The following is a 15,754-nucleotide window of genomic DNA, read 5'->3' as shown; positions in this document are numbered from 1 at the left end:
CACTGCATCCACACAAAAAGTACTTTTGTTTTTTTTGCCACATTTTCAGTAAGAGTTAAAAAACACTGTTCTGAAAAAAGTGGAAGGTTTTTCTGCACTTGCTGGTACAGCTGCAATGATGGCCTCATTAACTTCCCTTTCTTTTTCCTACAATAGTCCCACACTGGATTCATTGATCGTGAAATGGTGGCAACCGCCACGGCAGACCTCAATCTATAGTACATAACCAGCACTTCAACTTTTTCTTGTACCATCATGACTTTTCTCTGCTTTCTGGAGGGTACTTCTAGAATCACTAACCTTCATATGCTTCCCATAGTTTTATTTGAGGTTTACTGTATTGCACTAACCACAGTGAAAGATATGCGAGAACCACAAGAGGTCACTTTTTACTATGGAAAGAAATTTACTGAAGAGACAAACTGTTGCATGGAGATGATTAGTGTCACACCATGTTTTTAGTGGATACTCCCAACCCTTGAGCTCACTGCAATAGCAACAGGATGTGGCTACAAACCGTGTCAGCAGTACAGTACACATTGCAGTTCATTTTATGCCATTATGACTTAATATTTTGTCTTTATGTTTGTTTACATTTCTCTCAAGTGGGAGCATCACCATGACAAATTGATACATTTTAACTTTTTATAATAGTAGATTTGTGTATATTGTATGGCAAATGATAAACCAGTATCTACATATATTTTAGGCATTCGTGATGTAACTTCCTAATCTTTCAATTATACAATGCTATGTGAGCTTTTTCAAATTGTTGTAAATCTCTGAAAAACGTTCTGATATACTTGTTGAAAAGAAAAGGGCATAGAAGCGAACCTATGCTGTTCAAATCCACCTTGTTCAGGGGTCAACTGCATGTCTCTTTAAATGCCCTTTTGTGCAAGATAAGAAGATGGTGATAGTCAATCCTAAAATAACTTTCTATTACCCAGGAATGAAACAGTGAGGTCACCAAAGGACTTTCTTTGAATGAAATGAAGATCATTCAGCAGATAAAGAACAAGAAGGCATTAAGAACAGTTTGTAGATGGTGTGAGAATCTGACTTGATATACAATTTGCATAACCTGAATAAGGATAAAGAGGAGATTGTACTCATAGAATTGCAATGTGCCTTATAGCATTTGATTTTTCCCATATTAACTCATTTCCTATATGAACCATTTAACCCTGCCCATGCCCCTATGAGGTTAGTACTTTTACAAACCCCCAGCTGAAAGATGGGAAACAGGTATAGAAAGGTCAAATCCCTTGTCTGAGTCGCACCGCTCAGATGGGACAGAACTCAGACCTGAACCCAGGTTGTCTCCATCCACAGGGCTGAGTCTTAATGATCGCACCATCTTCCCTCCCACACTTTAAAGCCCCAGTTTGAAGTTACACTAATCAAAGACTCTGAAACTTTCAGCTACCAGAGAAACCTCCTTTATAAGTGGAGTATTGAGCAATGAAAGCCAGCCCACAAGCGCTGAAGTGGTACGGTGCAATAAGTGAGACCCAAGAGAGAACTTGGGGCTCGAGATGACACTTGGGCATAAGCGGAAGCAGAAGTTAAGGAAGAAGATGACATAATTTTTAAAAAGACTCTAGACCAACAGTATGAATAGGACTTTTTGTTTATTGTATTTAAGATCCTAAAGAGATGTGATGTGACCCATAAAGATAATGACTTCTTTTATAATTGTCCACTTCAGGGGAGCTATGTTTTTATCGGTCTTTCATCAGCGCCTCTCACAGTGCCCAGTGCAGGCACTTGACAAATACTTTGCAAAAGATGGAAAGGGAAGGAGAGGTAGGATGGCTCAAAAGTAATAGGGATATGCGTGAAATAGCCTTTGTGATGAAGAAAGATACATGTGAAATGAACTTTATGATGAATTACATATCTAAAGCAGTGACGAGAGAAAAAAAAAAAACAAAACCAGAGGCAACAGGTTCCAAATGGAATCATTTCATGTATTAGAGATGATGTACTTATTACATACAAGCCTTGGTGATAGGCTATGGGAACACAAAAGATGTCATGCTATTTAGGGAATGCATGTGAAGGTGGCAAAGACAATGGGCACCAATGAGGGGCCAGGAGAGGTGGTGACAGTAAAAGGCAAAATTTTTCCAAGTGAAAGGAGAAATCAGTGCAGCCAAAGCTCCATGAGGAAGGAGTAGAGACAAGATAGGCCCATGGGGTTGATGCTGGTCTGTCTTGCTTATTGGTTTGGGGAATTTAGATGACTTTTTGGTTTTGCTTGTCCCAATACATTATGTACTTAAAGCACAAACATTTTCAACACTGTGTGTACACGATAAAGAAGAAAAGGAAAATTCTACATCTTCATTTCTGATTATTAGAAATAACCAAGGGTCACAAACTATATAGAAAGGATGACAGTTGGCTGTCATGGAGATGATGGTTGTGTGACTGGTAAATACTAGGGAAAAGTATATCTGAATGCAACTGTTATTTTAAATAAATTTCAAGGGAAAGTGCACAGGGTATGAAATGACTACTCACTGTACTCTAATAACGTTTGAAATAGGAGTCCAAAGTCCCATTTCTTGGACTATGAAAAGGCCTATATGACAGTGACACAACAAAAGGGCTCTAAACAGTCAACATCCAGAGACAGGGGGTAGGGTGGAGTGAGGAATCCATAATATCTTAGCCCAAGCTCTCTGAAGGGTTTATTGAGTGCACATGTGTACGCAAAGCATTTCTCTTCTATGCAAGTCACTCCTGCCAAAAACTTGCCCTTTTTAAAACCTGAACAATGAACACTCCCTGCCAAGCCTCATCACACTGCAGTCTAAGACAACAATCCCCACGGCTCTGTGAAATGAAATGTTATTCTCTCATCTGTATACCCAGCACAAATGCTTTTGAACAGCTACTCTACAGGTGATAGAAGTCTTAACTTCAAAAGCTGATTTGTATTAACTTCCCATTTTAATATCATAAATAATAACATGTGACTTCATCATGAAAATACTTCCGCAGAGACTTGTCTGGCTTTAACTTTCTACCATCCAGCTTGGAGAGCCACGTGTAACACCCTAATTCAATTATCGTAAGGGAAATAGATGAAACTCCAAGACAGGCGCTAGTGGGGCCAAAAGAGTGAATTCTGAATCAGATTATACGTCAATGATGAAATTAGTAAGTATACAGTTGCACTATCTAAAGATTTTGTCATCTGACACAGAGTCAAATCTCAAAATTGATAAGGTTGGAGATGATTATTTTCATTTACAAAGATTTTTAAAAATGTACTCTAGTTATAATGATGTATTCACAAGTCATCGATTACTTGAAAATACATTGATAGGAAGGAGGTAAAAAAGGAGATGACAGGATAGTCGCTGGTATGCATTTTAAAAGATTTTGGTCTGAGTATGAGATTTCTCCATTTCTCTTTCAGACGGGTTAAATTACCATAGGCAGGATCTCTCTTTTTTAAATAATGTATTCAATTATTTTGTGCAACAAAAATGAGAACCCTGAATCTAAGATTCTAGTGAGAACCCAGAGCATATTAGTCATATTGATCAGGGTCTTTTTCAGACACTTTCATTATTTCAGGAAATTCACTGGGTCATAGCAAAAAAAGAGGGCCTTTAGTCACATATTCTGGGATTGGTTTCCATGACTTTTCCTGAACAAATTCTTCAAATGTGTTTTTTATGCTATGACTCATGCAAACTAAAAACAGAAAAAAAAAAAAAAAAAGCATAGCTAAACTTTTCAACAATTGCCACAGTAGAACACAAATTCAGCAGAAACTATAGTTAACTATAAAGCACAAAGTCAGGTAACTTAAATAATTGTAAGTATGAGGTGACACTCAAAAATGGGACACCAGTATAAAAGCTTAGATAAGAAAGGTAACATGACAAGACTTTCAGTCCAATTGTAAGAACAGCCTATTTCAAGAGAGTGAAACTCAGAATTTTTTTTAAATACAAGCAATTTGGAACACAGGGAAAAGAAGGAATAATGTGTGATTTATAAAGAGGGAAAAATGAGAAACACACACACACACACACACACACAGACATAAAGGGAAATGGCAGCCTGTGTATCCTCCCTACTCTACACGGGCTGGAACATAGATGAGTCTCAGCTTCTGGGAGATTTTGGGGGGACATAGAGACCTCCCAAGTATATTTATAATTTTCAAAGTAGTCATATGTGTATTATTGGATAGGGAATAATATTTAACATACTTAATGCAGTAGATGTCCTTGAAATTCAAAGAGGGGCAAAAAGAATAAATCGTTGTTGAGCCATGCTGGCAAGAATTTTGGAAGCATAATCATCATCCAGAACTGAAGACATCTGGCACGGGTGATGGATCTTGTCAATATCAACCAAATAGTAAGGGCGAAGCCGGAAAAAGTTTGCCTTCCGTTTCAATATATAAGATTGATTTATAGGACATGGCTAATACACGACTATCTTTGCAGAAAACCTATAATAATGGTAATCTGGATGTTTTTTAGTAATCCAATTACCACATTTTCTTTCAAAAATGTAATTATAGGAAGAACAGCTAATTCAAAATATGTGTTTACCATAATAAGATCTATAATATTTAGCATTTTAAAAAAGGCAAATTAGTAGTACCTTGAACTAGGGGACTAAACTAAGCATTTAACTAAATGACATTAGCTTTGCTGACCAGAGAATGGTTCACCTCTTACATGGTTTCTCACCATGCTTAATCTATGTGCTTTCAAATATAAGTCTTAAAAATAGGCTTTATTTTAGTAGATTTGCAAAAACATTGAGAAGATATTACAGAGTCCCCCTAAACCTACAACCTATAGTAGTTTCCCCTATTATTTTTATATATTATGGACATTTGTTACAATCAATAAACCAATACTGATATATTATTATTAACTAAAGTCCATAGTTTATTCTAATTCCCTTAATGTTTACCTAATGTTCTTTTTCTTTTCATGGATCCCATCCACGACACCACATTACATTTAGTCCCTGTCTCTTTGGCTTCCTTTCTCCTGCCTGTGACAAATTCTCACACTTTGGTTGGTTTTGATGATCATAACAGGTTTGAGGAGTACTGGTTATACTGTAGTCGGCACCCCTAGGAATCTGCCTGATGTTTTTCTTATGGTTCTTTGCGGGTTTTGGGGAGAGAAAATGCAAAAATATCCTTTTTATCTCATCCTATCAAGAATACTATCAGGGCGCCTGGATGGTTCAGTTGGTTAAACCTCTGCATTTGGCTCAGGTCATGATCTCAGGGTCCTGGTATTGAGCACCACATTGGGCTCTCTGCTCAGCGGGGAGTCTGCTTCCCCCCTCTCTTTCTCTGCCTACCTCTCTGCCTACTTGTGATCTCTTTCTGTCAAATAAATAAATCTTAAAAAAAAAAAAAAGTTCATACTATCAACATGCTTTATGAATGATGTTGACCTTGATCACCGGGTTGAGCTTGTGTTTGTCAGGCTTGCTCACCCACTACAAAACACCATTTTCCCCCTTTCTATACTGTACTATTTGCAGGAAGAGACCGTTCTCAGTTTACACTTCAGAAGTAGGGAGTTATGCTTCCCTTCCTTGAGAACAGAGTATTTCCATAAATTATTTGGAATTCTGGATGGAAGATTTGTCTCTTTTCCATTCACTAATGTATTTGATCATTTATTTATATTAGCATCATCTCATGGATATTTATTTTATATTTTGGGTTATACTCCATACAACTTAATTTTTTTGCTCAAATTCTTCCAACATTGGCCACTGGGAGTTCTCTCAATTGGCTTCTCTATCTCTCTGACATACCCATCATTGTGTGTATGTGGTAGTGGTAGTAGTGGTGGCGGCGGCGGTGTGTGTATGTGTGTGTATGTGTACGTTGAGCACTTCTTTAATTTTTTGGCATTACAAGATGGTCTAGGTTCATGGTATATATTTCCTGCCTCAGTCCTGGAATCAGCCATGTCTCTAAGAATCTCTGGTTCCTTTTACTGGAGAATGGCATTAGAAAACAAGACCTAGGCACTAACTATCACATATAAAGTTTATTTTTCCAAAAAATTTTCATATTTAATAAATAAATAAATTTCATATTTAAGCTAAGAACTAACATATGTTTGTAGGTTTATGAGTAAAATATTAATAATACTTTTTTATGATTTTCTATATTTTCCAGTTTTTTAATGGAAAATATAATGATATTTTCCATGATATTAATGGAAAAATAATGATCAGGAAGGATATCTGTTATGAACATCATTACTATAAAAATAAATGATCTACAAAAAAAAAGTGCCCATTTCAACAAGAAAACTCAAATTAGTATTAATTTCTACAAACCCAGTATTCAGCATTACAAGTAAACAATGAATTCTGAGAGTTTTAAATATCTATTTTTGAAACGAAGTGTTATATTTCAAAATTGGAAGTGTTTTTCCAAATAAGAATAGTATTCATTTCAGAAGACACTTTTTTCTTTCACTACCAGTTCAGATATGAAGAGCAAACATTTATCCAGAAGCAACAACTATAACAAATACCAAAACGCAAGAGCACCCGAATTTCATGTGATACGGCCTGGTCTTTATGATAAGGAAAAGAAACAAAAAGTGGGAGTAAGAGTCTCACTGAGTTTATACATTCTGTCAAAGAAAACTAGACTATTTAAATACAATTTGAGATTATGACATCATCAGGCATGGGTTCAGCTGTCAACATAATATGTAAAAAAAAAAAAAAAAAGGCTTCTGTGGAGCTATTTAAGCCTTTCAAGAGGGTACTTTGAACTTTATTTTTAAGCAGTTCATACATGCTGATAATAAATGTATGGATTATACTACTTCTCTGTCTCTTCACTAAAGCAACTCCAGACAATACCACTACTGAGCAATTCCGTTAGTCTAATTTCTGCTAATGTAGTATATTGGCAACTACTGATGTTTAAAACTCAGTAATTAGGTGTCAGTTATGTAGGCTCATTTCTGAACCAAATATGACATCGACATCCTTAAAAGCTGTTTAAGATATGCAAAAGATTAACTGAAAATGAGACCTAGTAAAATGCATAATTAATATAGAAAAAATAAATCAATATTTATCTGATGGTAGATTAATAATGTGACCTTCATATACCTATGTCATTTTATTTATTTTCCATGAAAGCAAGAGTACTACATTTCTTTTTAAGACTCACAGTAATTTAGACATTTTTGCTTATTTTATTGACTTTATTCTTAGTAGTAATTGTGCCATTTAATGATGCTTAATTCTATTTAACTAGAAAAATATAGCAAATGGTTCCATTTTTCCTGTGATTTGCTAGTACAACCCACTAATAGAAAACACTATTAGCCACCAGTTTTAAAAATATAAAATGTTGACGTTATTATGTTAAGTGACCCATAGAAGAAAAAGAGAACATAAATTATTTCTAATTTCTGAAGAAGACACCATAACTTCAAAAAGATGATAGATGCAGATTCTTCTAGAGACCCTTGGTCATTTAATTCTCGGTTTATTTTATACACTTCTATGGAAGGTTAATACTTATATTTTATTGAGCTTTGCAAAAGAATGCACAAACTGTCTAAATTCACCAGTGAAAGATTAGTCAATTTGTTAAATATACCCTATTCTAAGACTATGAGAAATTATTAAATATTAACATGGAAATAAGAATATTAATGAAGATAGGTTAAAAGTCATTAAAATCACTTAAAATCTAAGTATGAATAGTGTTTCCTTACATATTCCAGTTTCTTCAAGTACTTAAATATTTATGTTTTTAATAAATTATATTTTAAATTGCCTAATTATTTAAGTATATCTCATTACTATAAAATTTCAGAATCATTTCAAAGACCTTAAAGTTACTTATCAATGTATTTCCTGTGTATAGCAAATTTTGCTTTAGTTATATACTTTTTTCTAATTATACTTAGGTACTTAAAGTTGAGGTGAACTAATATGGTCACAGATGGCATAGATACTCATGGGTTAACTGGTCTTTCTAAAAAACACAAGAAATTTTAAAATCAAAGAATTACTTTTTTGTAGCATGCAACAATTTACTAAGTTCTTTTTTTTTTTTTTTGAAGATTTTATTTATTTATTTGGCAAAAACAGAAAGCTCTTGAGAGCAGGAACACAAGCAAAAGAAGTGGGAGAGGGGAAAGCAGGTTTCCCTTGAGCAGGGAGCCCAATGTGGGGCTCGATCCCAGAACCCTGGGATCATTACCTGAACCAAAGGCAGACGCTTAAGGACTGAGCCACCTAGGCACCCCATTTAGTTCTTATATACCTATCACATGATCATTATACCATCTCTATATGTTATGCATTATGATAAAACACTCAGCATCTCACCACTTTTTTCTATGAAAGGGTAAACTCAGCTGTGAGAGAAAACTCTCCTTCCTAAAATCTCAGAAAAAAGTAAGGTGTAATACCAAAGATCTTTAATCTGATCTTATATAGGCAATAAAGTGATTCAAAATCACTGTATTAAATATTTAGTTCACAAATTAGACTTCAGTATGTGTTATGCATCTGGAATATGTTTAGCATTGTACCAACTGGAAGGTATAAAAAGATAAAGACCAATTCCTTCCTTCACTGTTCTTATGATCTAGGCAGGGATCATAAACAACAAAAGTAGAGAAGAAAATAAATTATTAGAAAATCAGAATATTGGCTTGAAATGTATGATGCGATATAAAAAGAAAGAGATTTTGGCCAAGGTTTCCTGGATTAGTGGAGTATTTTTAAAACCAAATTTGGAGGTAGAAAGAAATGTGATTAACAAATTTCACCCATGGTCAATCATTATTATTGCTATTACTACTTATTTCACAAATGTGGATATTTCTTTTTTCTTTTAAGGAATGTGTTACTCACTGTTGAAAAGCTTACTATTTAATTGGGGTGATCTGTATAGTTCCAGGTATTTATGGAAAGAATAATAATTTTTCAAAATAGAGCTATGGTTACTCTTGTTCATTAAATAAATCATTTATTAATTGACAAGAATGCTTCCCAAAGAACTTATGTCAGCACACCTTTATATTTCCCAGACAGAACAGAACAGTTCAGAGTCACATCTGTTTTTCTCAAAATAATGAAACTATAACAAACAATCTGAAGACATACTAATATTCATTAAACCGGCACCAATTGGAATGTTTTCCTCTTGAGACTGAAAAGTTGATATTCCAAATACTTAATAAAAATGGGGATGACCTAATTTACTAACTCTGTACAAGCAGTATACAAACACTAGTTGACAGAGATACTTGCCAATTCCGGAAGACCTCGTCAAAATCATCTTCCGTTCTGTGATAAACCTTCCTTTGGCTAACAAATGCCCATGTAGAATGAGAATACAGTATGAAGACTAAAAAGGAGGTACCCCTGAAACTTCCTGCTTCAGTTTAACCCCAGCCCCAAACAATGTATTTCCTACTTTTGGAAAAGAAACGGTGTGACAGTAATTCAGCTTCGTGACTCAAGTTCAAACGTATAGTTGATCTGTTAGCCTGTCACTGGAAATAGTGCATGTGCTTCCTCTGCCTTTGTAATTGTTTATATTCCTGACCTTCCCTGACACCAAAAATAATTCCCATTCCCATGTTTCCCAGCCCTCGACACACGCACAGAGATTAAAAATTCCACTTATCCTGGTGCAAAAATATAGAAAGCAAATTCATTGACTAAGACATACCTATACAGGCAATTCTTCAGGAAGGCAAAATAAAATCCAGATAATTATTTCTCTATCTTTTACCCTTAGTTTCTGCTGCTATTGATTATGGTTTCCTGACAACTGCAAAACCTTTTGCACTGCCAAATAGTTTTCCTTGACCTCCCCCTCCCAGGCAGTCATCGGGAAGGTTAAAAGGAGTCACATTATTACTTCTTCTAAATGGATGGACAACAGACTTTCACAAAGGTAAACCAGTGTTGTCAAAGCATGAAGTAAGTCTTTAGGTCATGACAACAATAAATAGAAGAAGGAAAACACCATTAACTTTAGGAAATTTTCTCAATATAGCCATGAGGCTACTATTTGATAAAATATGTTTATTTTGCTTTCATTTTTCCTTTACAAACATGATTAAAGCCACTAATAATCCCTATAAGGTACAATAAGACCTGTAAATATAGATTATTAATATCATGTGTCTATGATTCTTGGCCTACAGACTTGATGTGGTTTGTACCAATCCTCAATCATGGATTCCATTTAAATTCTTGGATGTGCTTCCCTGGTAAATTATGATATACAGATGCACTATCAAACTAATCTTAGAGAGATCCTCTCTTTAGGTGGGGTCATGGAAAGCTTCCCAGAGTCCCTGAAGGGTGAGCCATGTAAAGGTAAAACCGTTCCACTCTCAGCTCTGCCCCTTACTAGTTTATATTTGGACATATCAATTAACATCTTTACATCTTGTTATTCTCATTTCTAAAGTGAGAATAACTGCTTTGTCTACTCCCCTAATCGTCAATTCCATTTTTAAGGATGATCATTTATCGTTAGGATCGCAAAAAACCAAAATGGGACACCACTCATCTCTAACTCTGTGTGTCTGCTTTTTTCCACCTTAAAAATAAGGAGAAAAATGATATTTTGTGTAGTACTGCTGGGAACCTTAATCGTGATAACGTAATAAAGCACCTAGGATTCAGTACAGTGTTTGAAAAATATCCCTTCCCTTCTCCACTAATTTTCCATTTCATAAATGGGCAAATTCCATTTGAAATGTTGGCAGACCAAATCAGCACCGTTTTATTGTCTCTCAGCTACCTCTTGACCCTATTCTTATCTCTTCCCACATCACCTTCCTGTATTTCCTGGCCTTTCTCTTCCAGGGGCCAAGGTCTTTGCCCATCTCCCTGACCCGGACCATCACTTTGTAGCTTGTCAGTGATGCCTCCTCCGGCCAGTTTTAGCGCTGGGAGGAGTCTCCACGATTCCAAGGCTGCCTGGGACTGCTCACTTCCAACCCCAACCCTCCCTGCTCATCTCCTCGATGTCTGGCCTCGGAACTGCGGGAGAAGCGAAGGCATCACTGGAGTGATGACATGAGGCTCTCTCCCTTCCCCGCCCTCCACATTTTTCCTTCCACGTGCGGAACCCATAAGGCTCGGACCGCTCTCGCCCAGGCGGTTGCTATGGTTACACAACAGCAGCACCAGACCCAGGAGGGGGGCTCATCCCTTCTCTACTTTCCCCCATAACCTTTTCCTCTCCTCCCCGTTCGGGCCTCCCCCAAAACACAGTCAGGAAGAGAAGCCTATGCGGCTAACTTGAGACTTTAAGCACCCCCATTCCTTCTCTAGTGCAAACGGCACTGACAAGCTAAGGCAGGGTGGGAGGGGCTTTGGTGGAGAAGAGTCCTCGCTCCACTCCCGACCGAAGGGCGAAAAGTTCGCCCGCCGACTTAACTCCCATCTCCGTAACCAGGAATTTGGGACCTCATTGGCCGCAGCCGCCGGGCGCGCGGCTCGCGTCCAGTCCCTCGGATTCCAGCTCGCCAGCGACAGCGCAGCGTCTCCTCCTCCTGTCAAGTCCCCTCCGCGCTGGGACGGAAGCAGAGCAACTCAGCCCACGAGGTTGAACACAAGTCACCGGGAAAGAAGAACGTGCCAGTGCCGAAAACAGCCCGTGCACTTCCAGGGCAGCCCGTTAAGGCTTCGACTCCGGGCCGGCCGGGAAGGGGTCGGGAGGGGACACCCGGGGCCGGGGGTCGGGGACGGGGTAGATCCACTGCGTTCAGTTCCCAGCAGGAGTCAAATCCGGGCCTTTCCAGCTCGAGCCAAGTCGAGGTTACCCAGGGATGCCCCGTTCCAGCAGGAGTGCGTTTTGCAATAACCGCATTGGCCAGACAGCCAGCTTCGTGGCTCGTGTCTGACTCCAACCTTACCCTCAGGGTCTAGAAGGATGCACGCTTCCATCAGACCCGGAGTCGCGATTCCCTCGCGAGGAAAAAGGCGTCGCCCATCCCTCCCCCAAAGCACCACAACAAAAACAACCGCTACGGCCTCCTCGTCCCCTCCCCCAGCCCATGGGAAAGGGAGAGAGCGAGGGCGCAGATACCCTTGGTCAAGTCCTCTCCAGACGGTCCCCACCATCGCGTCTCCCAGTGAACCTGCAGCTGGCGGAAGCCACGGAGCGCATTCGAACGCGCTCTCCTGCCGCCTTGGCCGCGGAGGGAGCCAGGAAGAGAGTGAAGTACCCGGGAGCGTCTCAGGAGGAAAACTTTGCTCTGTGCTGGCCGCGGGCGGCTTCGGCTGAGGAGGCGCGGGCGGCGGCAGTGGGGCGGTGGGACCGGCCCCCGCCGCCACGCTGTCCCCGGCGCGGCGAGCACAGGCCGTCCGCTCCTAGGCGCACTGATTCCCAGTCTGTCCCCCCGCGCGCCCACCCTCCGTGCGGTCCGCTTCGGAGCGTTTTCCCCGTCCCAGGACGGTTCCTCATCTCCTAGGGCTGCGCATCCTCGCTTCGGACCCACAGCCACCCCCCAAATCCAGTCAGCCCTGCTTAACTCCGCGGTCCCCAGCGCGCCCTCCCACTGGGGTAGCAGGTGACCAGAAGCCAGCCTTACCTGCTACGAACTCTTCTCCCCCTGTCTCTGGGCCAGAAGTCCTTTCAGGAAGAGAGGAAGGGGATGCGGGCTATGGGCGTGCGCGGCGGCGACCCGGGGCACCGGCGCAAGCTCCTCTGAGAGGCAGCCCTGGCTGAGCCGCGGAGCCGCCGGCGGCCCTGACGGAGCGCGGAGGCTGCGGCCGCAGAGGCCAGACGGGGAGGCAGGGGGCGCTGCTGGCCCCGGAGCGCCGAGACGGGGCAGGCGGGGAGCCAGGCACCAGCTGGAGCTTTGGGGAGGCGAGTGTGGCGAGGAAAGGCACGCTCCGAGCGGGAGGGCGGCTTTTAAGTTTGTGGTGTGACCGCAGCAGCTGTCCTGGGAGAGACTCAGTCTTTCTAAAAAGGGGATGCTCAAAACGCCGGGGATTACCTCTCCCCTTCCGATCTCCTCCCCCAGCCCTCTGGCCCCCCTTTCCTGTGCGCGCGCCAGTCCTCCCCAGCGTGTCGAAGTCCATCCCTGCCGGCGCGCAGGCTGTCAGCAGCGTGGATTAAATGGAGCTCAGGCCACGCTCAGGCATGCTTTTCCGGGCTGGCCACCGTGTGCACTGTCTGTGCGGCAGCCTCTGACGTTTGAGCCCGTGCCAGGCTGCCTTTGGGACCTATGTATTCTATACCACCAAATTCGTAAGGACCTCCCGCGGAAGAAACCGCACAATGTCCGAAACATCCTCAGCCTCAAAAAGAGTATCCGTGTTCCAGTATGTAAAACCCCGGAGCCACTGGCCTTCAAAAAGCGGGCATTAGTATGAACCGTGGAGAACAAACCTCCGTTAAGGGGCTAGCACGAGGACTGACCAGGTAGAGGGGGGAGGGGAAATTGAGGCAGAAAACGCCCCCAAGATATAAATCTCCTTTCCCCTTTACCTTATACCAGGCCAACAGGGTTATGTCATCTATTTCTGTCCGGAGTTTTCCTTTATAGATTTGTACAGGCCGTGGTCGTGCCAAAAAAAGCTGAAGTTATGGGGACCAGGGATGAACCCACATTTTGTGGAGCCTGGAACTTAATTTAAAGGTGGGATTCTCTTTAAGAAAAACAATGCGGAAATAGCTTAATTTCTACAGATCTTACAAAAACGACCATGTGAATTTAGTGTCAGACTACCCTCAGGGTCCTGGAAAGGGCAAGTGATGAGTCCTGAAGCTTGGGTCTCCTTAGCTGCATGGTAAACCTTTCTGCGATTGAACTCTAGAGATCTGGAGTCACACACCTTGCACTTATTAGTCCCAAACATAAAGCTGAGTTGAGAGTAGGGGAAAAAAGCAGCCACAGGGTTCTGCATTTGTCAGCTTGATTTAAGAGCACAGCTTGTAAGGTCCCAGAGCTCCTTTGGCAAATGACAAGTGGTGTTTTAGTTTGGGGGTAGTGAGCAGTCAGTGGCAACAATGAGAGAACTGGAAGTGGGAGGAGACTCTTCATTTAGTGTCTCCTCTGCAGCAGAGAGCTAAGGGCCACAGAAGCTAAACGCGTCATTTCAACTTACAGATGGTCAGTGGCAGAGCCGGGCTCAGGAGGGATTCAAGTTTCCTAACTCTGACCAAGGTTCTTTCCTGTGTCTCATGCTGCCCCATTTCTGCAACCTTGGTTTTGACTTTCCACCAACCAACCCCATAATTTTCCTCTTTAGATACAGGAAAATTTAAGTCCTTACAGACTATTCTGACCTATAGCAACTTTTTTTTTTTTTTTTTAATGCTTTGTATTTAACGTTATACTCCCCCTCCCCGTTTTGTAATTAACCATACCCTTGGTGTGTTTATTGCATTTTCCTATATATTTTATATCATTTTATCTGTTTATGCCATTGCTCCTCAATCCAAATTGCAACCTCCTTATAAGAACAAAATACCTCTTTTTCTCCCACAGCACAGCTTGGGGCTTTGCATGTAAGAGGCTAATGATAAGTAGTTTTTGACTTTTAAAAACTATTTATTAATTGTCTAATAATTTTGTCAGTTTATTGGCCAGAATATTGTGTTTAACTAGAATTGCGGTTAACTAGATGTCCCCCTTTTCTCTCCTGTCGAAATCCTATCTTAACATACTCAAGCCAAACAGCATCTCCCTTTGCTACTATTTCTACCTTTTCCACAAAGCCTCTACAGAATTAATCATTCCTTCCTGTTTTTCCAAAGCACTTTGATTTCACTACTGTTATAAGCCCCTTTCATGTTATGTCATAATTAGTTGGGCCTGTGTGCTCATCTGCTGTTGGTTGTTTTTTGTCTTTTTTTCCCCAAGCCCCTAAAACAATCCCTATGAATTTGCATTGAACTGATTTAGTTTGAAGTACCCTGACTTCAGATTTAGACTGCATTTACTAGGGCGTCCTGAATGTACCCTGGGAAGACAACATCTGGAAACTGGGTTCTGTGCTTTCCTTCCTTTTAATTGCTCTGAGCACACAGCAGGCAGAATCAACTGCACAGCACAAAGTTGTGATGAATGGCCTCAGCTGTGTCCATGGCTTTGTAATCCTTATGGTACTTCTCTAAGTGTCGTGCATATGGTAGGTGTTTAACAATATTTAGGTGTTCAGTTAAGTAAGTTAATAAGTTAGGTACTGTAAACAGTGGACAGGATGATGATGATCAGCCACTGCATTTATTTTTGAACTTCCACTAAGATACAGGATCCCATCAGTATGGTTTTACAACACTTTCTAAGAGTTTGAGATTCACTGTCATCAAAAGCAGCTGGTAATCTGTCCTGTAGGGCTAATACCCTATCTAAATCCTTGCAGTAACACCTAGCAGGGAAAATCTTCTTTGCGTTAAGTTTTGTTAAAATGTAAGGTGTATTAGACAGTTTAAGATATCTCCAAGGGTGGCTAGTCAAGATTCAACAAGTGATTCTTAATGACACTGAAAGCAGTGTGTATATCATCAGTTAGAACTACCCAGTTGTTGCTCTATACCTGTTTTATTCTGAGGAAAAGAAGAAAAAACAGAAATAAAGGAAAGGAAAAAAAGAACAAAGCACTGTCCAATTTCCAGGTGCTTGGAAAAATTTTTGAATACATGATTTTGTCTTGAGGGTCAGCCTCTTACTCTGATATACTACACTTCTCCCATCTCCATTAGGGCTTACTCAGA

At 40.5% G+C, this 15,754-nt stretch overlaps 1 protein-coding gene across 4 annotated transcripts in view; it reads right to left on the bottom strand.

Annotated features, from left to right (window-relative positions):
• Positions 1-13,164, bottom strand: part of SEMA3D (semaphorin 3D) — a 201,910-nt gene extending 188,746 nt beyond the window's left edge. For 2 of the 4 annotated variants that reach the window (XM_032304901.1, XM_032304902.1), the window contains exon 1: positions 12,621-13,164. The gene's annotated coding sequence lies outside the window, so the exon portion shown is untranslated. Of the gene's footprint in view, positions 1-12,115; positions 12,202-12,620 lie in introns of those variants that run through there. The other 2 variants (XM_032304903.1, XM_032304904.1) reach the window with 2 other exon arrangements.
• Positions 13,165-15,754: the final 2,590 nt, after the last annotated feature.

Source organism: Mustela erminea, chromosome 11, assembly GCF_009829155.1.
Source record: "Mustela erminea isolate mMusErm1 chromosome 11, mMusErm1.Pri, whole genome shotgun sequence".
Taxonomy (NCBI): Eukaryota; Metazoa; Chordata; class Mammalia; order Carnivora; family Mustelidae; genus Mustela; species Mustela erminea.
Note: the sequence above shows the minus strand (reverse complement) of the source record. Positions and strands in the feature narration are given on the sequence as shown.